The 27,646-nt window shown below is 40.8% G+C and overlaps 1 protein-coding gene across 3 annotated transcripts in view; it reads right to left on the reverse strand.

The window, feature by feature from the left end:
- The window catches only part of VSNL1 (visinin like 1), a 96,327-nt gene that overhangs the window by 24,621 nt on the left and 44,060 nt on the right, over positions 1 to 27,646 (reverse strand). The gene's annotated exons all lie outside the window — the stretch shown is intronic.

Here is a 27,646-nt window from a genome sequence, read left to right on the forward strand (position 1 = left end):
TTCAGTGCATGCTGGTGTCCTTGTGTAGGTATAATGGTCTTGTGGATAGTTTCTAGACAAAAATTGGACAAACTGTCTTGTTTGCTTGTTGGTTTGGTTTTTGCATTGAGACTTTGATTTCTTGGTCCACATAGCCCTAATCATGGACATAGATTCAAAATTCATCAAGGGAAGCTAGAAAGAGAGATGAAATGTACACACAGCTCACTCATACCATCTTTATTCCATTAAAGGAGACAGCAAATATTGTCCTGACAGGTATGACGGACTACTCTAGGACCCACCACTGACCTCAGCCAGGATCTCTGACACAGAACAGACTGGTGCTGTGCCCTTTGTCCAGAATAATGCGGAAGAGGTTGAGGGAAACTGACAAAGACCAATTAACAACAAGCGTCAATGAGATCTATCTAATAGGAGTTTGGAAAACTAAGTTTAAATACTCTCAGGACTAAGATCACACCTCAACACCAAGTACACTTTAAGGTTGTGGGTAATAAAGCTAACACTGCTTTTCCAGAAAGATTTGCTTTGCTTTGTTGCCCTACTCCAGAAAGGTCTCTCCATCCTGGGAATCAAGAGCTGATGGACACAGTCATCTTTAGCCCAGGATACAGGGCTTGACATAAAACCCACTTCTCAACATTTCTCACTGGAGAATCAGGTACCCCATGAAAATATTTGCTCAGGAGTCTCAGCTTGCTTTACTCATTGAGCAAGCACCTAAACACATACCTTGTGTTTAAAAAAAACTGAAACACATTGCATCTCCCAATTTAATTGTACTTTTTGTTTGTTTGTTTAACGTTTTTATTATGCTGGTACAGCCCAGGCCTCTTGTGCATATGTCATTTGCACAAATGCTTCTCAGCAGTATTTGCCCTCTGTGCAGACTGTTCATGTTCCATTTCCCAAATCAAATCTCACTCACAAGGAATTGGCACCTCTTGCTTGGGAATTGCTTCATCTTCATGCAGATTGTTAGCATCTGCATTTCACCTCTGAAACCAGAACATAACACAAGGATGCTTAAGGCATAGACTCCAGTGTCCAGCCCATGTCCCATTTCCTTGGCAAAGGTAAATACTGATCCTCTTTCATGTTGGCACAAGGAGATCAAACCCAAGCAAAAATGCTCTAAGAAACAGAACTCTGACTTACGAAAAATAAGGCTTGCCATGCATAACAGGTACTGCTCACACTGATTCTATGATTCTATGACTCTGGCTGATCCCTCTATTAGTGGGCTGTTAATATTTTACCAGCAGACAGCTCCTATTTTATGTGTAAGTGAAAACAGCACCACCAGCTTCACAGCACTTACTCCAACAGAGCATTAAAATTTGCAAGGACACTTTGGGATGATGGCTTGAAGAAAACAAGAACAAAGACTATCTGCTTTTTCCGGATCTCCACTATGGTCCCACATTCACAAGCTGCTGTTTCAGAAGTGATAACATAATCCCTGTCCCCTGAGGGGTCCCAGCTGGAGTCACTGCAGGCAAAGCTGCCAGCACAACCACTGGAAAACACAACTCCCTGTTGTCAGAGCAAACGTAATATAGGCTCTGCTCTCACCCAAAATCAGTGACATTAAGGGATTCATTCTCTTGGCTAGTTAACTCAGCAACACAGTTTCTTCCATTCTCAAAAGGGCTACTGGAAAGAACAATAAACGATTGCCTTGGCTGATGCCATCCAGATGTGTTTTTTGTAGAATCACAGAATCATTTAGGTTGGAAAAGAATCTTAGGATCATTGAGTTCAACTGTACATCTAACTCTGCCAAGTCCACCACTAAACCACGTCCCTAAGCATCGTGTATACGCGTCTTTTTGGGCTATTTTGGGTTTGTTTTACTTACAAGTCTTCTTTTTGTGACCCATGGTGCTGTTTAGTGTTCAGCCTTATCTTGCATTTCAACTTTTCCCTGACTACATTAGCTCAAATTCTTTCAGTTAAGTTCAAACATCTGAGTCAAGGTGAGAGCTTTAATGGAAGTGCCGTCATGAGAAGTAATCAAATTATTTAGAGGTTTATTTTTCTTCCCATGGTTTTTCTCCACTGGTGCCAGTGACACAATCTCTTTATTCCAAGCACTCCAGGTCGGTGCCTTCAGGCACACTGCTATTCAAGAAGTAATAAGATCCTCTGTTCTGAATCATAATACACATGAGAAAAGAGTAGCCATACTCCATGAGACAGCAATTACTGCTCTGAGAACAGCAGTGAGATTTTCAAATGGGATAACCATTGCTTCTCCTTACGGCTTTAAACATATGCCCAGAAGAAAAGACGGCTTAGACTGAGAATACACTGCTCTTTAAACCTGCCTTAACTATTGTAGTCAACAAAAGCAATGAAGAACTGTGAGACACAGGAATATAGAAAATCCAGACAAAGACCCAGCACGGATATTAAAGGGAGCAGCTGCAAAGGCTGGGGTTAGCTGAAGGCTGCTCGTTTCGTGATGGTCCCCGCTACACAGCAGCGACAGGTGTCATGTGGGTTGCAATCAGAGAGCTTAAATGAGATCCTTCTTCCAGACGATCCATGGGAGGAATCTATCTCTTTTCCCTATCATAGGTATCATAGGTTATCATAGAATCAACCAGGTTGGAAGAGACCTCCAAGATCATCCAGTCCAACCTATCACCCAGCCCTGTCCAGTCAACTAGACCATGGCACTAAGTGCCTCATCCCTAAAATACATATCCCTGTCTTAAACACCTACTTGAAGACCCACCTTGTCCCCCCACCCTCTCTCCTTCCCAGGTGGAAGAAGTGGGAAGGCAGACAAAAGCCCTGGCGCCTCTCAGTCTAGCACAGAGACACCGCATTTGGCCTCGTTCTGCAGCCTGCTTTGGCCTTGGTAAACACAGGTCGCAGATGCCAGGCATGGCCATCTCCCTTTTCTGGTGAAATAACCTAGGATTGGTTCCAGAGGCGTTCTTATCTGTTACTATTGGCCAAAGGCACTCGTCAAAATGCTTAAAACCCTAGCCAACTTGTTTGCTGCCGCTGCCTTTGTTTCGTTCGCTGCTTGCTTGCGTTGTGTGCTTTGCACCGCAGGTAGCTGGGGACTTGCCTCCCCCACGAAGGGCAGACCTGACCCTGCCTGTCTTCCGCACTGAGCCCAGGCACTGAAATGGCTTGCCCTGTGCTGGCATACAGCTGCCCGCTTGAGCACAGCTGAACCTGAGTCCATCTGACTCTAGGCAACGACATAGCCACGACCTAGCATTGAGCTGCAACCTCAGGACTTGCCGGCCGCTGCTCCAGCCCGAGGGCCGACTCCTTTGCTATACACAGCACCCGAGCGGACTGCCCCAGCCCGTAAACCTGGATCCTGCCTCGCCCAGGTTGCTGACCACTTCGATGACCTCCTGAGAGCCACGGAGGATTTGCCTCGTGTCCGTGTATCTTCTCAGACAACGCACTCAGTCTGAGCTAGGCACGCCGCAAAACCCCACCGCATCACCACCGTGTGGAAAGCCACCGTGCCTGGGACTGTGTTTCTTCTTGGTTATGTTTCTACATATACTTTTGGATTACAAACATTACAATACAGATACTTTTGGATTACACCGTGCCTGGGACTGTGTTTCTTCTTGGTTATGTTTCTACATATACTTTTGGATTACAAACATTACAATACCTATACTTTTGGATTACACCGTGCCTGGGACTGTGTTTCTTCTTGGTTATGTTTCTACATATACTTTTGGATTACAAATATCGAGTCTCTGACCAGTGAGCAAACTAACTCCTTTCTGAAGTTTGTGGAAGTTTATGTTTAACCTTTAAGCGGCAGTTTGTGCTGCAAGACTCTCCAGTTGTTTAAATTTTCTAAAACCTTTCCCAAAATCATTTAAATTTAATCTTTCTGTAGATGTACATTCTGCAAATACAGCTCTACCAACCGCATAGCAGAATCTCTGTCTTGATTGTGAATACGTTTGGGGATTTTTTCTTTATAGATATTTGACAAACTATTTAATAATGTTTGTATGGCCTCATTATAATTCACTTCTAGCCCAGATTCAAATCCCTCCTTAACAGTAACTTGAAAAAACTCGAGGAGATGCTCACTTTGCATTCACAGAATGGCAGGTGTGGGAAGGGACCTCTGGAGATCATCTACTCTAACCCCCATGCTAATGCTTACTCTAACCCCCATGCTGATGCTTAGTTCCAGGCAGGTTTTGAAAGTCTCCTGAGAAGGAGTCCACAACATCTCTGGCCAGTTAATTCCACTGCTCTACCACCCTCAATGTAAATAAATTTCTCCCTAAGTTCACGTGAATGGGTGCAAACTAGAACATAATTTGTATCCATTGTCTCTTGCCCATCACTGGCCACCACTAAAAAGAGCCCTGGTCCACCTTCATGATCTCTACTCTTTAGCTAATTGATTAGCATTGAGAAGATCTCCTCTCAGTCTTCTCTTTTGTAGGCTAAAGAACCCCATACCTCTAAGCTTCTCCTTGTAAGAGAGATGTACCAGTCCCTAATTATCATCATGGCCATCCGTTAGACTCTCCAGTAGTTTCCTCTTCTTCTGGGGAACTGGGGAGCCCAGAACTGGCCAAAATTGTCCAATCTGATTTCTTGAATATCACTCCCAATTTTTTCTTGGTTTGGTTTCGGGGTTTTTTTTTGTTTGTTTGTTTGTTTTGTTTGTTTTTTTAATTAATTTTTTTTTTCCTGCAGTGCAGTTTTATTCCAGAAAGATGAACTAGCCCAAACTTCTAAAAGTTATGTTACAAATCCAGCTCTTCTATTTTTGTTTTCCATGGCCATAAATACGTTAGCATCATTTTTCCTGCAGAGTATTTTGCTTCGTTGTTTTCACGGACTAAATATTTTTCCCCAAATGTCACAACAGTTTTGTTGCTTCATTTCAACAGTTTTGTTAGTAAAACAGTGTGTACCAAAGTACAGGCAACACACAGGAGAATGCTTTGTTTCTCACAGCTCTAGGGATTAGATGTATACACATCATTTCCAAGCAAACCAAGGGTAAAGGAAGTACTAGGAATCTATTGCATAAACTGCCTGTCTAAAATGACATTTTATGATGTATTCTCATCAGACTGTGTCTGAAAGTGTAGGAAAGAGTAACTATTTTGTAGGAAACACCTCTTAAAGGCTTTAAGAAAAAGAGCTAAATGCTTGACTTGGCTTCCAGTGTTGCTCTGAAGGAGGAAATACCTCAAAGAATTATAAAATGCCTTCAAAAGCAGGGAAAAACTTCAGAGGAGAATAAAGAGCTTCTGCTTTTCTTGTGCATGATGGAAATCTGATGTTTTCTCTGTCCAAACAGTTTGAACTCACTCATTGGCAACTTCCTACAGAAAATTTATCTTCCTGCTTTTAGCACCATGCCAACACTGCTGCAAAATTCACTTACCTGTTCCATCATTTTAATCTGTATGTAGCCTCTATGGAACCTCTTTTTCACTCTTGTCAAGGCACAAGTGTAGATTGTCTCTTCACTTCAAGCAGCAACGTTGCCTGTACCTCTCTACAGTTTTGGAGCAAGCAGCGTGCACTCACTGCAGGTTATTTCCTCCTCTTTGAAATGCCTTCTTGCAATACGTGTGTGGCTACCCAAGCCTTGACAATGGTCAGCTGGCATTTGGGTTGTGACTTCAAGGGGTTCTTGGTATTGTTTGGCTATTCACATTTATTCCCATAGTCAGTTTCCCTCATCTACCACCTCCTCCTTAAATGCACACTGTAAGGTCTGCAGGGCTTTAAAAAACATCTTTAGGGCCTGATACAACATCACTCATCACAGTATCACAGTATTATTAGGATTGGAAGAGACCTCACAGATCATCAAGTCCAACCCTTTACCACAGAGCTCAAGGCTAGACCATGGCACCAAGTGCCACGTCCAACCTTGCCTTGAACAGCTCCAGGGACGGCGACTCCACCACCTCCCCGGGCAGCCCATTCCAGTGTCCAATGACTCTCTCAGTGAAGAACTTTCTCCTCACCTCGAGCCTAAATCTCCCCTGGCGCAGCCTGAGGCTGTGTCCTCTCGTTCTGGTGCTGGCCACCTGAGAGAAGAGAGCAACCTCCTCCTGGCCACAACCACCCTTCAGGTAGTTGTAGACAGCAATAAGATCACCCCTGAGACTCCTCTTCTCCAGCCTAAACAATGCCAGCTCCCTCAGCCTCGTCTCGTAGGGCTGTGCTCAAGGCCTCTCCCCAGCCTCATTGCCCTTCTCTGGACATGCTCAAGCATCTCAATGTCCCTCCTAAACTGGGGGGCCCAGAACTGAACACAGTACTCAAGGTGCAGTCTAACCAGTGCAGAGTACTTAGACTGAAATACCAATGCTATTACCTGCCATAGCATTTCTAACATTCAAAACATTTCTTAGAAATAGAATCATCATAGAATCAACCAGGTTGGAAGAGACCTCCAAGATCATCCAGTCCAACCTAGCCCTAAACAATCAACTAAGCACTAAGTGCCTCAGCCAGGCTTTTTTTTAACATCTCCAGGGACGGTGACTCCACCACCTCCCTGAGCAGCCCATTCCAATGCCAGTCACTCTCTCTGTCAATCCAAAGGCATGAGACCAAAAACACTAATAAAAGGTCAATTAAGTCTTTGAAAATCACTTGTGACTGACTCATTTCTTATCCAAATGTACCAACATTTGTCTTTAAAAAGGAAGCAAAACCACTACACAAAATACAATTAATCAAACTTGGTCTGTTTGGAAACACTATATGCATTCAATTAAATTTCCTTCTTGATGCTCTTCCTACTATTTTCCTCCCATTATCTAACACTGCATGTAGACCCAACAGTTTGTGGCATGATTTGGCAAAGCAAAACCCATCAAACAAGTTTATTCTCAAAAGCAAATCACCCAAACATAACAAATCAATAGACTCTCTACATTTTCTCTAACACAAGAATTTCATCCTTATTTAGCTATTTCTGGAACACAATTGTATTCTTCTTACGCCTCCACATTTCTACCTATTTCCAAAACCAGATTCCTCGCTTGTTATTTCAAGTACATTACGCATCTGTGTTTCTATCCATCATCTTTTTAGAGACCTGGGATTTCAATCCAGGCTTTGGCAGGTACCTCACGCCTGTTGCTTAGCAGCAGCTGAGACACATGTAAATGCAATAACGGAAATTCTCCCCATTACAGAAGTGGAAAGCTCCTGCCTGCTAAAAGCGGATGTTTATAAATTGGCTGGAAGCAGAGTAAGTGGCAATATTTGATTTGAAAAACTCTTTCCAAACAAAATAGTCTTGAATACAAATCCAACCAGCCTGACACACACTAAAGAAATAGAGAGACGGAGGTTAAAAAAGCAGGAGTCGATATCTGATGACTGGTTTTATGTATTTGATTGGTATTTTAAACATCATATGATTACCAGTAAAACAGACCACACTGCATCTCATTTAATGGGTGAAATCATGGATTTATGAAAGTCAACTGCAAACCTTTTGCTGCCCCTGGGACTTCATATTATCTTATTTTTTTATTAAACCTTATTTTTCAAAGCACTGATCCAAGTGATCATGTGGATCCAAAGCCAACTGCTTAGCACTCCATTTCTGTGTAAAAAAGATACCTCTTAGTCTATGTTTGCCAGGCCCACATGATTACAGAAGCATGTGGATTACAGCTGAAGCATCTTAATTCTGTGGTACCATAGGAAGAAGGAACCTAAAACAAAAAACAAACTGAAATATATGGACTTGAAAATTACTCTAACCAGTGACAAGGGCTGTTTATTCCTATATGTGCAGTGACTGGCTGGAGAGCAGCCCTGAGGAGAGGGACCTGGGGGTGCTGGTGCATGAGAAGGTCAACATGAGCCAGCAGTGTGCTCTTGCAGCCCGGAGGGCTAACCAGAGCCTGGGCTGCATCAGGAGGACTGTGGCCAGCAGGCCAAAGGAGGTGATTCTCCCCTTCTACACCGCTCTAGTGAGACCTCACCTGGAGTACTGCATCCAGTTCTGGAGCCCCCATTACAAGAAGGATGTGGACATGCTGGAGTGTGTCCAGAGAAGGGTCACAAGTATGATCAGAGAGCTGGAGCACCTCTGCTATGAGGATGGATTGAAAGAGTTGGGGCTGTTCAGTCTGGAGAAGAGGAGGCTCCAAGGTGACCTTCTTGTGGCCTTTCAGTATCTGAAAGAAGCCTAAGAAAAAGCTGGGGAGGACTTTTCAGGGTATTAGGGAGTGACAGGACTAGGGGGAATGGAGCAAAGCTGGGGATGGGTAGGTTCAGGCTGGATGTGAGGAGGAAGTTGTTCAGCATGAGAGTGGTGAGAGACTGGAATGGGCTGCCCAGGGAGGTGGTTGAGGCCCCATCCCTGGAGGCGTTTAAGGCCAGGCTGGATGGGGCTGTGTGCAGCCTGATCTAGGGTAGGGTGTCCCTGCCCGTGGCAGTGGCTTGGAACTAGATGATCCTTGTGGTCCCTTCCAACCCTGATGGATCCTATGATTCTATATGTGCTTAAGTACCTTCTGCATTGCTGGCATCACCTCATTTAAACTATATTCTTACCCTGAAAGGTTGGATTAGATGATCTTTGGGGTCACTGCCAACCTAGTATTCTATGAATGAATCTATGCTGGAGGGTTGCACTTACAAGTCATCAGACTTAAGACTTAGAACTTTGTACGTGTAGGATGCAATTTATCTTAGTCATCTAAATTGTCTACTTCTAAAACATGGCTATGAAACTTAAGAAGCCCTTTGAAGTGAAGGGAGAATGACATCATGAAGTTCTTACAAATAAATGTTTAAGATCAGAGTAATCACTCTAAGAACTCTCCTTCAGTTCATTATCTATTAAATAAATAAAGCTAGATAAAATGAATAATCCTCTGGAAGGATCCCTCTTTTTCTACTGACTGTTGTCCAGCCCAAATGACAAACTAGCCTTCAGATGGCAAAATTAATCTCAATACTTACTGTATTGTATTATTTGTGCTGAAGCTCAGTGGCAAGGATGAGGGTGACTAAATAAGCAGTGAGCTAGTGAAGAATGCCCTGAATTTTAACTCACAGGATCTGAGTATTAGCCCCAAAGGTGCTAATAATCTCCTGAGAACTAACTTAAATCCATTTCCACCTCTAACCCAAACTGATTCTTACAGCCTGCAAAGCAGTTATTTTGGTACCCTGATCTTGTTTAGGACTCCTTTGACCTGAAGATAATTTAAAACATCACATTTTAGTCTACAGTGCCACAATCCCTGACCTCTAACTCTGTTTGCTGTTTGTACATTGCAGATTTACAGACTGCACAAGGTTCCTTTCTTTGCTGAATTCTGTAAAACAGAAGTGAAAAAAAATAACATTTTTCCTATTCTGGATATTTGGAAAAAGGTTTTATTTATTCCAACCGAACACTATTTACTTGTGGGTTTTTTATTCCCCTCTACATATGATAGTTTGTCAGCTTGTGTCACTCACTCTCTATGCATTTCCATCAGCTGTGTCTCTGGCTCCCATGAGAACACTCCAATTTTTCTTGCAAGGCCCAGAAATACAGCAATGAACAAATATTTCTAGGTCAAATCCATTGTCACTGTGTCAGCACGTTCATGAGAAATACTGCGGCAATTTACACACTGATTCGCTGCTCCAACTACCAGCATGACTTACTTCAAGGGCTTTTGTTTGCTGTACTGAGTAACAGCTTAAATTGGAGCATGTACAGATGCCTCAGTGTGTGAAAGCCTGTGCAGGCCTGGAACACAAACCCTATGAGGAGAGGCTGAGGGAGCTGGGGGTGTGCAGCCTGGAGTAGAGGAGGCTCAGGGGTGACCTCACTGCTGTCTACAACTACCTGAAGGGAGGCTGTAGCCAGGTGGAGGTTGGTCTCTTCTCCCAGACAACCAGCAACAGAACAAGGGGACACAATCTCAAGTTGTGCCAAGGGGAGCATAGGACCGATTTTAGGAGGAAGTTCTTCCCAGAGAGAGTGATTTGCCATTGGAATGGGCTGCTCAGGGAGGTGGTGGAGTCACCATGCTTGGAGGTGTTCAAGCAAAGACTGGATGAGGCATCTAGTGCCATGGTCTAGTTGATTTGCTAGGGCTGGGGGATAGGTTAGACTGGATGATCTTGGAGGTCTTTTCCAACCTGGTTGATTCTATGATTCTAGGACAAATACAAAATGCCCTGTAGTTTATATAGATCTTTTTCAAACTATCCTCTTTAAGAACCTTGTGAAAGATAATCAGTTCACTGAAAAAAAAAAAAACAAAACAGGAAAAATGCTTAATGCTTTTATGGCATCTTGCATTTTATTGCTGTACAAACATTAACTAATTAAGGTTCACAATACAAGTGAGGAATGGAAGGAAGCATTATTGCAGTTATATATTATAATTATACTGTCTCATTTAGAATTTCCTGCCTTATGACTTCTAAAGTAGTTAACACAATTACAAGAAAACTAATAAAAAGTCAGAAACTACCTTTTTTTTTTCGTCAATAGGAACATACCCTATGCTAAGCAGAGAAAGTTTACAAATATCTAAATTGCTTTGATTTTCTTAATAGAATCATGAAATCATAGAATCAGCCAGGCTGGAAGAGACCTCCAAAATCATCCAGTCCAACCTAGCACCCAGCCCTATCCAATCAACTAGACCATGGCACTAAGAGCCTCATTCAGTCTTTTCTTCAACACCTCCAGGGATGGCAACTCCACCACCTCCCTGGGCAGCCCATTCCAATGCCAATCACTCTCTCTGGCAAGAACTTCCTCCTAACATCCAGCCTAGACCTCCCTGGCACAACTTGAGACTGTGTTCCCCTGTTCTGTTGATGATTGCCTGGCAGAAGAGACCAACTCCCACCTGTCTACAGCCTCCCTTCAGGTAGTTGTAGACAGCAATGAGGTCCCCCCTGAGCCTCCTCTTCTCCAGGCTAAACAACAACAGCTCGTTCAGCCTCTCCTCATGGTGCTTGTATTCTCGGCCTCTCACCAGCTTCATCGCCCTTCTCTGGACACATATCTCAATATCTTTCTTAAATTGAGGAGCCCAGAACTGGACACAGAGCTCAAGGTGTGGCCTGACCAGTGTGGAATACAAGGGAAGAATATGTATCTCAGCCTCTATTTTCCCTTGGTTCATTAGTGCTTGGAGGACTTTCATCTTGCCAATAACCACACCAGATACTTAAGAATCACAGAATCAACCAGGTTGGAAGACACCTCCAAGATCATCCAGTCCAACCTAGCACCCAGCCCTGTACAGTCAACTAGGCCATGGCACCAAGTGCCTCATCCAGTCTTCTTTTGAGTATGTGAAGTGAGCTTATCTATTCTCTTAGTAAATCTGTTGCTACCAAAACATTATGAGATATTGATACAAAACAGTCTTATAAGTTCCAAACCACATTCTGATATCTTGCAATTTGGATTAATATTTAATTTATTATGTGAAATTGTCTTTTTTCTCTGATCTACCTCTTACCATTATTTGGATTCCTCTTCCCAGTTTGAGCCTTTTGGCAGCTCACTGGCATCCTTTAGATAAAAACAGACAGGTTCCTTCAAATCATGGTTTCTGCTATCTCTCACATGCATCTGTCTTCTAAGAAGATGAATTGCTCACTGGAGACTCCTTTGCTCCCTAGTAATAATACAGTCCCATAGGCTTCTCCTACAATATTGGAATTGTCAAGATCTATGCAGACAAAATCCATTTTATTAACTGTAAGTAAGTGTCACGCACATTTCAACTTTCTCCTGGCTCTGTTATAATAGCTAGTCACTGCAAATTTCTAAGAGTTAACTACATCTGGATCATCTTCTGAGAGAAGCTTCCTTATAGGGCCATAATCAACTGAATTATGAATTAGAAGAAGATCTCAGGTAGTTTCTTTTATCTGCAAGTAGAGCATGTGTGATATTTTCTTTCTTCTATTTTAATTATGTTGTATAGACCTAATGGTACTAATATACACACACAGTGGATCCAGCAGAAGAGAAGAAAGAGAAGTAGTCTCATGAGCCCAAAATTTATGTGATAACCTATTACTGAAAGCTGCTGGAAAAAGAATCAAGGAAGTAAAATGATCTGATAACAACAAGCAAGGTTAAGAGGAAGATTAATTAATGTTCCTAACTTGCAATCCAGAAACCAATCAGAGCACTACTCAGTGTTCTAGGTTGCCACCTACTACCTGTGTATCCAGACTATGGCTGGACATGTCACTCAGTTTATCTGCCTATTAGAGAAGGAAATCACCATCAAATGCCCTCATCAGTGGTTTACCATAATATAGCTCCTTTTCTGCAGCAAGTTGCCAAAACAATCTTTGTGCTTGTTCTAGATAGTATTTTACTGGACTTGCCTCATGACACTAGAAAGACCCATCTGGATAAAGAGAGGTGGTAATCTGATTTGTTTGGCCAATGATCTGATAAAAAACCACAATGGCTCGAGTGGGAATTCCCAGGAGTAGCCACTCTAGCATCTTCTCTTATGCACACCCAGATACTATCTTTGTCATTTCAGGATGAGCTTGGTAACAGATTGTTTGCTTGTGGTTCTTCAAGATGTTAACTTCTAACCATACTTAAAGACTGCATCACAGTTCAACTCAGAACCATGTATTTTCTTACACATGTATAACCTTAAACATGGAATGGTTTGTCTAGATAATGATCAGTGATTAATGAACACTCAGCTATGCCCACTCATTTTGCTTTGCTATGCATAACCTTGCCAGAGCTTGGAGACTCATAGTTTAGAAATGTTTTCAGCTATGAGGTCCTCCTTTGCATAAAAGGTAGGGCTGGCCTTCTGATGACCTTTTCTTAAGGTAAAGGGAGAAATAAATGAAAACAAAATCACTAAAATCACATCACAGTCTGAATGAACACAACTGCTAGCAAGCTTCTCATTATACTGATGTCACATTGTCCCTTGCTCAATATGGCAGAGTCGCAGAAATTCAAAAGCTGGAGAAAAAAAAGGACAAAGGTGCAGGCATCACATCAGGCTTCACGACTCATCTAGCAAGTGCCCTTGGAAAGAAGGAGATGAACTAACCTAGAATTGCGTTATGGTTAAGAAAAAGATGGGGATGTAACTCAAGTGTCTGCATGTGTAGGATTGTGTAGGAGTTTGGAGATGCCAAGGTTGTACCTTCTGGCCCACTCCAGGAAGGACAGCACTTTGCTTCTTGAGAAAGAAAACTTCTGCTTTCTCATTATATTGCATTCTGTGAATTTGCCCAGTGGTGGCAAGAACGGAGTCCCTAATACAATAAATACAGAAAGTGCATTTATAGTCTCTTATGGATTATACCAAAACATTTACTCTCACTTTGGTCAAACTCTTACCCCTCCACTGCAATGCTTCCACTTCACTATACATGTGACTTGTGTGCTGTTAGGATTACTTTTGTAAGGCAGCAGTGATCTACAGAGTGACTAGTGATTGTTCTTCTAAGAAAGTGGGCTTTTTCCCCTTCTTGCTCTTTTATCTCTGAGATGCCTGCACAGTAACATCATGTCAGCTGTCCCTTGAACCAGCTATTGCACCAACGTGCAGATGACAAAACCAGAGAAAGCCTTCTTCACCCAGCGAGCTCCATGAGCTCAGTCACACCACACACATGCAGGACTTCTATGATTTTTTTATATCATTCTAGGCTTTTCCTCTAGGGATAGAAGGAGAAAAGATTAAAGTGTCCTTGCCCACTGATGCACTTCAGAGTGACAAAGGCTCTCACACAGAAATCAGTGGTCTTCTAAGGACTGCATATTTGCTTTCGTAGCATTATGCATAGAATAATATTTCTATGAATCTGGAAACTCAAATATAGCCCAGAGTATTCTGGCAATATGTGAAACGCCTGCACATGAGCCCAGAATAGATGAGAGCAAAGAAAATGATTGAGATGAACAATCACACGGAAATAAAGATCAATGGGCACATGTATAGGAGATGGAAACAAATAAGTGAACGCTGCCTGAAGGCAAGTACTATTGGCAATAATGCAGGGATAATGTTTTCATAGGGATTAACTGTTCTGGAGCACAACATAATTTATATTCAGATAGGTTGATTTGGCAGAGTCTTTACTGCTAGCAAAAACTATTTATTGTGCCTGTGCAAGGAAAAATTCCACCCTTGGATAGCCAGAATGCTGTTCTTTTATCTCACACTGACAATTGCCCACTGGATAGAGCTCAAGAGCTAATTTTCCACTGATAGTCTGCTTCCATAGGATGCCTATTAAAATTTTGTGTGCCAAATCAATCATTTTCAAGTCTTTAATAATTTTGGCTGTGTGCTGATGCAAATTTTATACTGAATGTGTTAAATTCAGCCTTTGGAAACAGATTTGATTTCTTTGACAAAATGTCATTATTCTTACAAAAAGGTAACAAAGAGATACATCTCTTTCAAAGAAACTTCTGAATACAAAAGCCAGCCTTCATCTTTTGTTAGCAGTATTTTTTTACTCAGTTCTATTGCCCTGGACCTGCTGGTGATTTTCTGTATGAGCAACTTAGTTTTAGGAGACTGAAAATGGGGTTCCTTTACAAGTTGTTTTAGAGCAGGTGCTCTCTTTCATGATTTTTTTATGCTCCAAAGGCACCTCAGGGTAGTAGACACAAAAAGCAGAAACTGTCCTTATTCTCCTTACTCCAGGCTGTACATTAGAATAAGCCAAGAATTTATATCTCTTTGAAAATAACATCAGGCCCATTAAACACCATTTTCCTGCTACACAGAAATACTCCAGGGGAAAGGAGTCTTAAAAATAAATGAACAGATAGACTAGTACTCTATGGGGCCTCATTTGTGGCATGGAGTTTGCAATTCTAACACAAGGCCACTAATTTATTTGGCTTCCCTTGTTGTATGTTGTATTTAACTGGAGCAAGAACTAATTGATAGATAAATAATTGCCTCTTCAAGCCAAGATTAACATAGCACACTTACAATTAAACATGACTATTAGTATTATACCCTCCCATTTTCAGAATTGTATTTTATATACCACCATTTCTGCCAGTTCAAAAAAAGAAACTTAACAAGCATTAGATATCCTTCCAAGGGCTGTTCTAAGACTTTAACCATCATTTGCTTGCTGTCTTTTAAAGAAAACACTGCAACTCAGAAAATACACTTTTCCCAGGATTTTTCCTTTCTTTAAAACAATCAGTCACACAAATGCCCAGCATGGATACTGTATTTTAAAAACTAAAATACTGGCAATTAGGACTTCCTGAAGTAACAAATGGGCTATTAAGACATCCCTTGTACTGCACAAATGATCAATGGAAAAGATAAGGTGAAAATTACCTATGCAGTACCTTTACTGCACACTGCATACTGATGGCAACAAAGCTGGTGAGAGGCCTGGAACACAAACCCTATGAGGAGAGGCTGAGGGAGCTGGGGGTGTGCAGCCTGGAGAAGAGGAGGCTCAGGGGTGACCTCGTTGCTGTCTACAACTACCTGAAGGGAGGTTGTAGCCAGGTGGGGGTTGGTCTCTTCTCCCAGGCAACCAGCAATAGAACAAGGGGACACAGTCTCAAGTTGTGCCGGGGGAAGTATAGAATCATAGAATCAACCAGGTTGGAAGAGACCTCCAAGATCATCCAGTCCAACCTAGCCCCCAGCCCTATCCAGTCAACTAGACCATGGCACTGAGTGCCTCAGGAAGTTCTTCCCAGAGAGAGTGATGGAATGGGCTGCCCAGGGAGGTGTTCAAGAAAAGGCTGGATGAGGCACTTACTGCCATGGTCTAGTTGATTGGCTAGGGCTGGGGGATGGGTTGGACTGGATGATCTTGGAGGTCTCTTCCAACCTGGTTGATTCTATGATTCTATGATCAGACGTATCTTTGTGTGGCTTGTGATATACATGAAATGTTTTGACTGTGTTTCTTCAGGAAGCCTTTGGGATTTGGTCACCCCTAAAGCAATTATGAACTTGGAGTGATGGAATACCATCTAAGTGACTTGTCCTAACCAAGAAACCAAGAGAAGTTTTATGTATATATCCAATGTTTGTACCAAGTTTATCTACCCATATGTAACATTAAAGTCAATGTGCCAAAAGTGCTTTTTATTGACATGCAGAACCTGGACCCCTGGAGGAAATGAAATGTGTTCTATACAAGTGGAAGTTATGAGTGTTAATGGAGTACACAGAGGACAACAGTCACCATGACAATGTGTTTCCAGCATCTGTGAGAGGGAAAGTGGGAAGCAGTGATTTAGGGAGAGGAGCAACTGCATCCTTCCCAACAAGGCTAAGGCGTGTGTATGGGTTGTGAGATTCTGAAGGGAACTAAGGACATCTGCGTTTCTCTGGGACCATGTCCAAAGATCATCACCTTTCAGCTACCCGTGTTTAGCAGCTGGCTGAAAGATAGTTGGCTACAGTTAATTCTGGTGAAAATAGATCTATGCTAGAAGGGAGGACATCTCCTGAAGTCATCTGCAGGCTGTAACTGTGGCGTCCTGTGAATATTTCACAGCACAATTTCTTGTTTTAATTGGTTCATTCTTGGACAACTCTATCATTTTAGTTACATGGTTTAATTACATAATTATCTGCACTAATACATATTATAAAATTAGGCACTGTAATTGACACATTAATTAACACCAACACAATTAGAAGTGTTTCCAATACCGAAAAGATATTCAGAAGAGGGATACAGATCTATTCACTATGGACACAAGAAGTGGTGGTAGCTGGAGGCTGTGAACACAAAAATAAATTCAAAAACTGATCCTTTTCATCATTTGGTGTGTATTTGGTATTACCACCAGGGGCAGGAATCACACTATCTTGGAACAGGGCTTTGACCATCTCCTGTCCTGATCAGTTTGACAGGGAGGAGTAAATCTGTGAATAGCTGTCAAAAATAGCTGTGAAAAGTCCTAACTATGCATACAGCTGTATAATTTCCTAGTAAAGGATAACAGCAATTCTAGGGTTTATCCTTACAATTAATAGTAGACACAGGCATCCAGAAGTAAGTCTTATAATTGAATGTACTTCTGTTGAAAGCTGTTGACAAGGTCCATAGAAAAACTTATTTGAATTAATGAGCTAAGACTTTTTAATTATTTTAAAACCAATTTTGTTAACGTGGGATTTGTTTTGAAGTGAACTGCAGTGTTGATTTCGACTTCTCTTTATACTGCTATTCCTCTGGCATACAGGGAGGTTTTATTTAAAGCTGTATACTCAGTTGTGGGCTAAACTTCACAGCTTCTTACACAGGTGGATTTCACACCAGGCTCTTCTGAGAATGTTTCATACATATTTCAGCAAAATGGCAAAACCTTCTCCAGCCTGAATTTCCTTATGTTGATTACTTTATCTTCCAAACCATATGTTTTTCTCATTTTGCTTTGTTTGCAATTGAATATAAAATTAAGACAGCTAGCTAATTCTCATGGCAAGTAGTGGCAAGTCATCTCAATTCAGCAATCAATAAGTTTGTAAGAGCAAATAATCTATTCCTGTGAGCCTTAATTAAACATGAAAAGATGGAAATTTGCTCTCACTGAAGAAAAAGAAAGCTGATATCCCAAGGTACTGGAAATGTTCAGACTGTGATTAGTAGACACCTGACTGGAATCCTAACTAATGTCTACATGATAATAAGAACTGCATTTAACTTAGAAACTCAACAAACTCCTAAATGCCTTTCCATACCATGGAATCCTGAAAAAGCAATTGGAAGTTTCATTACCTGCACACCTATAGCTACCAACAGCAGCATATGCTGCAGTGTTAATAGTTATTTGACATCTCAAAGTACCACAAGCAGGTGGAGCAAGCTGAAACTCAATGAATGGCTGTGAGAACCATGGTCCAGACTAACTGGACTCCTTTATGTTTGGAGTATTCATACCCTGTTACTATGACTGAGAGCCTATTTGGGAAGCTCCAGAAGTACATATCACCAATGTAATTTAGTTTTCTGAAGGACTAATGAGTTCCCCAGGAGGAATGGAGGGAGGTGAAGCTTACTGAGGCATGGGGTCAGAGATGCTGTATCAGGATGAAAAAAACTGGTTCAGAGCACAGGTTCCCATCTATACCTTTACAAAACAAGACTGCTGTTTTCAACCCCAAGTCTTGTGTACAAGTGAGATATGGGAAGCAGACTTTTGTACTAGAGTAAAGCATTTCAGTGTTGTGAAATAAAATACTTTAAATCATAATAGTTTACTCCAGGGTTGAAATGAAATGCCCTGATTTCAAAGGCTCCTTTAAGAACCCTGTAATATCAATCAGCCTTTTTAATAGCTTAAACAAACAGAAATGTCTAAAGTTAAAGAAATGTGACAATGTGAAGTCCCCAAAAATACCTAGATCACTTTCTTTCAAGTAACAAACCATATGCATATAAGCCTTCAGAGTAAGTTTTAGGATGATCCAGGTTTCCAAATCAAAGCAGACTTCCACCTAGACATGGTCTACACTTTAACTGTATAAGGTATATTACAATGTAGACCTAAAGTAGACACTCGATTGAAGACTGGCCAAAAATGCCATGCTATTTTAATGCACATGAATTACTTCAGGAAGTCATTCTCAAGCCATTTTGTAGGGAACAAAACCAGCCCTCGCTTCAGAGGAATAAAATAAGGGCCATTTTTACTTTGAACCACTTAATAATTTCAACTCTGACATTGCCAAAGACATCAAGCGTTTTCAACTTTTTATTTCAACCATACATACGTAACATAGAGACTTTATATGCTCATTCATGGATTTTCTATTTAGACTGAAAGAGAAGGGAGCATCTCTGAAAAAAATGTACAATTGGTATCACTACTCCTTCTCTCCACTGTCCCTCCTTAAGAGATCACATCAGTCTTGTGAATGTCCTTTCTTGTGATCACAGATCACAGTAGATCACAGTATTATCAGGGTTGGAAGAGACCTCACAGATCATCAAGTCCAACCCTCTACCACAGAGCTCAAGGCTAGACCATGGCACCAAGTGCCACGTCCAACCTTGCCTTGAAGTGCCCCAGGGATGGCGACTCCACCACCTCCCCGGGCAGCCCATTCCAGTGTCCAATGACTCTCTCAGTGAAGAACTTTCTCCTCACCTCAACCCTGAATTTCCCCTGGCTCAGCCTGAGGCTGTGTCCTCTTGTTCTGGTGCTGGCCACCTGAGAGAAGAGAGCAACCTCCTCCTGGCCACAACCACCCCTCAGGTAGTTGTAGACAGCAATGAGGTCCCCCCTGAGCCTCCTCTTCTCCAGGCTAAACAATCCCAGCTCCCTCAGCCTCTCCTCAAAGGGCTTGTGCTCAAGGCCTCTCACCAGCCTCGTCACCCTTCTCTGGACACGCTCAAGCATCTCAACATCCCTTTTAAACTGGGGGGCCCAGAACTGAACACAATACTGATAAGGAAAGAACTGAGGTGGTATGAAGGAAGCTAGGAAATTGGATGTTTCAGGAGGAAAAAAGTCACAAACACTTAACTGTTTGGATTAACATTATGAATCACTGATTAGTCTTGACAACAGCTCTGAGGAGTACCTAGCAATGCTGCAACAAATGGGAGACCTGAATACCATAACTATGAGACTTGCCACTGATGGTTTGCTGGGTTTTGGTTTGGTTTTTTTTTTTTCTTTGAAGTCTGATACTTTTAACAAGAGTTGTGTCCATCCAAGCTGCACCACTGCTTCTGTATTACCCTTCAGAGAAAACAAAACTGTATTAATGAATTCAGCGTTTCGCTACAGCAATAATTACAATATCCCAAATTCACCATTGTGATTTCTCTGAGGAATCTAATACAAAGCAAAGGTGAGCTGTAAAGGCACAAGGTCTCATAAAAATGCATGACAGTTTTGGGAATCAGTGAACTCCCTTTAAAAAAAAAAAGAAGTACTTTGCATGTTATCCTTGGAAAATTTCCCCAGCCTGGATTCTTTTGTCGGATCTGCTGGAAACTAGGGCATGCACATACATGCTGAGATTTTGAAGCATTCCAGGATGGATCATCTTGCACTGGCTCTACCTACTCTCTTCAGTGTTTTGGACTTGATGCTCGTTTAGAGAGCCTCCAGGAACCACATATAACCACAGAATTACAGAACTATTCAATACTCAGTAATAATCAGAGGTTTGGACTAAACTTCACATCCCCACACATTTGCTGACTCTGTAAGCCCTGGAGATGCCTTTGGACAGTCAAATGCTTTATGGATTCATGTGACCATCAATCTTGCCTCTCAGAGAGGGTGTCAGCATGTTACTGAATTGTTCAAGCATCAAGACTCATCCCACCAGTCTTGACACTCCACAAGCTGCTATTTGGAGCAATTAAGATTTAGCTATTTAGATTTCATCTCTTAGAATTGTCTGACTTCCTCGTTTTCTAGATTTAGAGTCTCCTGAGACTGTCTGGAGGATATGGGCCATTATGTGCTTTGCAGTACAAGGAGAAAAAATAAAATTTAGCCTTTAAAATTAGTCACTAGCTGCAAAAGAAAAGGACTTGTCCTTTGCCTCTGAAACCATTTTTTCTGCTAACTTCAGGACACTTACTCTCACCACTCTTCTACACAGATTTAGTTTTAAATAACCCTTGCCTTTAAATGAAACCCAGCTCATGTGTGCTAAGAGGAGCTCTCCAGACTCTAAATCCTGCTTGTAGGACTGGACATTAATGGAGCTTGCACTAGGGGATGTGGGTCCTATGATGAGAAACAATTTCAGGAGCTCAGTGCAGTCTTAAGGGCTTAAATAAGGATCAGGAATGAAAACTCCCATTAGCATCAGTGAGATTAGGATTTCATTCTAAACTGACTCCATTCTACATTGTTAAAAGCTCTTACTATCCCATGTTGTGATTTACAGCTGTATTTTCAGAACACTTCACTACCCATCATGCTGGTCCTGTTATTAAAATTACTATTTCCATTTCACTTTGCAGCTTAAATGAGAATCCACATTTATTTACTGCATTTTAATTTTTAATATGTTTGCTGATCTTTTATGGTCTCTATGGTTGCTCTGTTTACTAAAACAGACTTTAAAAGGTATTCTCTAACATGACTTTAAGTCCAGCCATTATTTCTCCTGGGATCAGCACGGAGACAGAAATGCAGCAGAAAGGCATGTTACCTCCTCTTCCTCAAGTCATTCAAAGTCAGCTTCAAAGTTAACACTACCTTCAGAGGCTGTTCAGTTTTATTTTTAAATGTAAGAAACATTCTGGTCCTTTGTTTTAAAATTCATGCAGCACAATCTCTGCTTGTTTCAAACATACATTAAGCCTCTTTTGTGGTGTTCTAGTAGATGTGCATTTTGGCACAGCACCTGTATATTCATCTTCATAAGGAGAAGGAGGAGGAGGAAGAATGGTAAAAGCAGTTTTGCATGAAGAACACTCAGGCAACAAGACTGTAACTATTTTGTATTTTTATTTTTTAACCAAGTCCTGTATGAGAAGTAACTGTGATCTTTTTGTTTTTAAAGTTATCAGAAACCAAATTTAACATAGCTTTGGGGCACTAAGCATACTTCATCCTGAAAATTACTCCCCTGTGGTAATGCTGGACCACAAACACATTTAATTTTCAGCATACTGCTTTTTGGATCCTGCTATATTAATTTTCCTTTCACAAGAACTTTCACTGTACTTCTGGTGAAAGGCTTTTTTTACTCTTTAGGGCCATTTGTTTCTAATGATTTTACGCTAATTGTCTCCAATGAGCAGAATGGTATTAAGTGCTTGAGGAATGCATTAAGGATCTCTGCCTCACAGATTGCTCTACACCACCCCCTCACAGCAAAACTTCCACTGATGCCAACAGTCTTACTGTCCTTTCTTTCAAGGCTCTATTTGTCTATCTATATGTATTGCTTCTTATGGAATCATCTGGTAATGTCCCTGGATCAGAGCTACTTTTGCTTGTCTGCATGTAATGCCATTTCTAATTATTTCTAGCATGACAACAGTTCTTTTATTACTCCATATCAGTCTTAAAAATTCAGTTAAGACAGCAATACTGTTAACTTGTTCAAGCATTTTTTACTCATGTTTACATATAACATAGGATGTTTTCTATACTGCAGCTAAATTTATGTGGTTTACCCAACAAACATATTGTATATTCTCCAGGAAGACTGCTACTGCTCCAGATGTGATCTTTTACAAGGTAGCCATAGCATGGGCTACAGTCATTGTCTAGGCAAATACATCCATATTCTTTATAATCTGCATGCTTTCAAAACATGCTGTCATTCTATAGCAAGATAGGATTGATATAAAATATCCTAAAATACATCAATTATATTAGATATAATATACCTAACACACCTAAAAATTACTTCTGTAAGGAGAACTTAACTGGCCAAAACACATTCATAAAACCAGCACAGTTCTTCCAGTTAGAAGAGCAGATCTTAGGCAAATCAGTTTCTGCTAGGGCAATTGCATCTCTGTTAGGCACATCTGTAAACACAGCTGTGCTGTTCTGGAATCCCACTTTTTCACAGCCACCAAAAGGCTGAAATGCAGCTCTAACCTAACATTTTGAGGAGGTCTGTGCCATCTTTAGAAAGATGCTAGTCTGTCTTGAAAATCTGGATAGAGGAAAAGAGGCTGCAAATACATCCATTTAAATTTCAAAAGATTTCTGAGATTCTTTTGTTCTACACATATTAAAATGAGGGACTAGAAATCAATCCCCTTCAAGCAGGAAATGTGAGATAGAAGCCAAAACTATGACAAGCCACGTGACTGTAATTAATCCAATAGCATTGCTATTTTATTCTCCATTTAAACATTATTTATAAAACTCCAAAACATAGCTAAATGATAGATGTGCAATAAATTCACAAAGTAAATGGCTTTACTTAATGTCAGCATCTTATCATGGTTGCTCTTAACCCTACCTTCCAGTTAAAGGACCCTTGGTGCTTGTTTCTGATACTAATCCAGAGAATAGGCTCCTCATGTTCAGTGACCCAGTTCCAACAAGTATCACAATGCAGAAGCCTATTTTCCACTTAATAAACATGCATAATTCCCGTGAACATTAGCACTGATTATGCACACTTATACACTGTAGGGCACATTCGTCTAAACCCAGTGACTCAAAAGAGCTGAAGGAAAAGTGTTTAGCCCTCTAGACCACAGGAAACCCTACAGAGTGATAGCAACAGTCTACAGTGTTTTACTGGTGTATTCTGTTTTAATGACACTTTTGTGTCATTAAAAAAAACTTCTTTCAGCTCTCTGCCCACAATGCTGATGATGTTTGATGTAACATACAAAAATTAAGGACTTTTTAGGATAGAGAAAAGGAAAATGAAGAAAGCAAGCAAGGGTTAAACTTAATGGTTAGGATATTCCATCTGAAGATAGAAACTGTAGGTTCTATCCTGTTCAATCATAGAATCGTAGAATCAACCAGGTTGGAAGAGACCTCTAAGATCATCCAGTCCAACCTAGCACCCAGCCCTATCCAGTCAACTAGACCATGGCATTAAGTGCCTCAGACAGGCTTTTCTTGAACACTTCACTGCTTCCTGCAGAAAAAAAAAGTTAACTGGAATATTGCTAGCAGCCCAGAAGGGCATATCTCATCACAGGTGAAGCAATGAGAGGGTGAGCAGTGCAGATTCAAACTCTTTACAGGGACCTGATAATTGATTCAGAGTTTCCTGCGGCTTGATGAGTACTTAAACCACTGTGGTAAAGATAAAACATTCACATTACTCTTGCTACTTAAGAGACAAAAAGGACTCAAGTCACTCTATTCTACTTTGACTTCTAACATCCTAGATGCAGGAGAGGCTTGAAAGATGCAAACCCATATAAAACCAGGTGCACACACCCTGGAGAAATGCAGAGTTTCATAAAAATCCCCATTCTGAGCCTTATCTTGTGGGTTTGCACTGGCAGGTTTGTTTACAACATACTGCTGCAAACATGTAAATATGTTGCTGACTTGAGTTGCAGCTTCCCTAGAACGGTATCCACAAATCCTATCCATCCCATGCTCTGTTCAGACTGTCAGGACAAGCTAAGCTGGTGTTTCAGCATTTAAGGTCTCATTGTGGCTCAGGATTTACTCTGTGTGAACAATCCTTAAATAAATGACTTGGGAAACTACTGAAGCATTCACATCATTCAGTATCATAAAGGGAAACCTGAGCCCTAATATCTCACCACAGACTCTGGATTCCAGAAAGAATCTATCCACCCAAAAACCTAGCAAAATTTTTAATGAGCTTGATAGACTGCAAACAATGCTAAATATGCAACAGTATGAAGTATATATTCTGCCTATTAGCTGCTTATTTAACAGAGGTGCTCTTGACTAAACATTATTAAAGATAACTCCACTGAAAGTGCTGTACATTGTTTTTTTTTCTTTCTGCAGAGTCCTCTTTGTATAACTGCTATTTATTTTAAGCACTGTATGATTTGTATTCATAATGGAAACTTCAATAGCAAAGGCTTCCAAGCCAAGCTAGAGTAATTCTCCCTTTAGTCAATATAGTCTTCATCTACATCACTAAACAGCACAGTACAGTGGACACAAATGGATACACTGGAAGAGCTGTTATGTGGACCTGACATTCATATCACACATGTTCTGGATGTTTTACTTTAGCCTATTAGCATGCATTAGATACAGCAGCACATTAGGTGTAATGCTAGCATAAAAAAAAAAGCAGTTTCTGTGCCCCAAGATTGTGCACACCACTGTAATTATGATGGGAGAGAAATGGAGATAATCAGGAAATTTACCTCCAAATATTGCTCCTGATAAAACCTGAAACATTTTTGCTGTTTAAGCTGAGGATATGTTATACAAAAGCTTTCTTTGCATCTTAGGTGACCAATACTCTTCAGTTAATATACATAACAACTATATACATATACACAACTTTCAGAAACTAAAAACCAGTGTCATATTAAGAAAATGTACATTTGAACTGAAACTATGTCATGCATTTCTTTTCTAATATACTAATTCATGGAAATCTTCAATAACCTCCGGTTCAAACCATGTCATCTCTCCCAACTCTTAAGTTCATACAGAGGAATTACTAATCAATACATGCTGCATGCATTTTCACCCTGAATATGCATTAAAGGAATTGAAATGCTGTAAATGTAATCATAATGATTTGAGTCTCCTGCTGGTGGCTTCTCCTGGAAAGATCAAATTTTGTATCGGGAGTTTTGTCTGCAGCCAGCAGCTGGGGTGGACAGAATGTCCTACTCAGAAGTCACCACCACAGCCAACACTCAGACAGTTAGCTCCTCAGAGAGCCCAGGGTCATGATTTTACAAGCATTTCTGTGATAGAAGGAGAAGCAAAGCTCTGGATTTACTGCAGTTAATCGTATTTCTCTTCTGCAAAATTAGTATTTTGCTCTGTGTGTAAATATTATACATAGGATGACAATAAACTGGACTAAATATATGACAGTAGCATTCCAGAGCAATCTCAAACCCCAGAACTACAAAAAGGAGGGAGACAATCTCATTTTATGTGCATAGCTAAAAATATATGAGGCCATAAAACTAAAAGCCAGATATTGTAGCTGTCTCCAAATTCTGAAAGCAAAATACTGCTGCATTCTTTAAGTTATCTTTTGCACTACCATTTCTGTAAACATAATAATAAATTTACTCTCTGATATTCCTTCATTACTACTTTCTTTTTTAATGTTTTCACAGATGCACAGAATACCATGTTGCAAGAATCATCTAGTCCATCATTCCAGGGTAAAAGTATCTGTGAACACTTCAAAGCCCTACGAGGAGAGGCTGAGGGAGCTGGGATTGTTTAGCCTGGAGAAGAGGAGGCTCAGGGGTGACCTCATTGCTGTCTACAACTACCTGAGGGGTGGTTGTGGCCAGAAGGAGGTTGCTCTCTTCTCTCAGGTGGCCAGCACCAGAACGAGAGGACACAGCCTCAGGCTGTGCCAGGGGAGATTTAGGCTGGAGGTGAGGAGAAAGTTCTTCACTGAGAGAGTCATTGGACACTGGAATGGGCTGCCCGGGGAGGTGGTGGAGTCGCCGTCCCTGGGGCTGTTCAAGGCAGGATTGGATGTGGCACTTGGTGCCATGGTCTAGCCTTGAGCTCTGTGGTAAAGGGTTGGACTTGATGATCTGTGAGGTCTCTTCCAGCCTTGGTGATACTGTGAATACTGTGAAATATTTCTTTGAATGAAGTCAGTCCTAACATTTTCAAGGGATTTTTTTTTTTGGAAGATACCTTTCCTCACAGCACACACAAAAAAGTTTTTACTTTGATTTGCCAGAAAGAAAATAATTATTTCTAAGGAGTGAAACAGCTGACATGCTTTATTAGGAACCCATATTTCACTTTCCACAGAATATGTAGGAGAAGTTATTAGATGCCTGATTTTGCTGGATGTACACCGAGTACTGCTTAAAATGGATCTGCAACATAGCAGTCGCTAACAAGCGCAAAACCTGAGGCAGTAAAAATTCTTTCATCTGAAAATAACAGTTATTACAAAGTTTGTCATTCCTTTCAAAAAGGATTGCGAGGCAACATCTTGAGTCATAAGTATTAAAATATGAAGACAGAAGCTTATTTATGGAAGGTGGAGTTGGCAGGTTTTGTTAGATCATTCATTAGAAGGAAAAAGGGGTTAGGTAGTAATTTTCCGAGCGATCTGGTTCGAGGCTGAAGAAATTTAGGGAAAGACTGCAGCATGCACTTAAGGGAAGAGACAGTCCCATTTGCTTGCAGAAATTTTCAGTGTGTTCAGTATTAACTACTTACATTTGAAAGGCTTTTGTTTTTATTCAGACTCACATTGCATTTATGAATGTTCTGATCCTACTGTTGATCATCACCATTCAGTATTTTTCCTAATTAAAACTACTTTGAAGTCTCTGACCTTTAGACAACAGACACTCGATTCTGAATTAAAACAGAATTATCTTTGGAATATGAATACACTTCTTATGCTGCCCCCATGCTCTTCCTGTTACAGAATAAATTCATAACAAATATAAGGAAAAGACTACACTGATCTTGATAAAATAATGACAAAGAAGAAGAAAATGAACCAAACAGCCTAGTTTTTGGTTTCTGTCTCAGGAGGGCAAAGAGTAAGGGAATAAAATAAAATGCAACAGTTAAGATTTGGAGAAAGAAATCCTTTGTGCACAGTGCATAATTTATCTACAGCACATACTGTCATGAAACTTCACTACTTTTTTTTGAAATCTAAAGGACAGTCTTTCATATGAACAGGTCCAGCAATCACACCATTTACATTCCAGTGGCACTGCAGGGGTGCACTGATGTTAACTGAACAGGACTACAACCACTCTGAAGGTGAAAAAGGTCCACAAATTACAGTGTGCTGAGGATATATTTCTTGTGGATAAATCACAGCTTTATTCTAAACTTTTGGTTCTGGTCACTGTGGCTATATGAGTCACTGGTGTGATGAGGGTAGCATTTCACATTTATCTCCTTGCTTTTCCTATGGCTTTTCCTTGCAAAGGAATTTCTTATTTTAGATGACTTGCAGCTCTTGATCATATGTTTGCTTTACAATCTTTTGTACAGTTAAATAAAAGGAACATAATAAATAACTTA

This window comes from Pogoniulus pusillus, chromosome 7, assembly GCF_015220805.1.
Source record: "Pogoniulus pusillus isolate bPogPus1 chromosome 7, bPogPus1.pri, whole genome shotgun sequence".
Classification (NCBI taxonomy): domain Eukaryota; kingdom Metazoa; phylum Chordata; class Aves; order Piciformes; family Lybiidae; genus Pogoniulus; species Pogoniulus pusillus.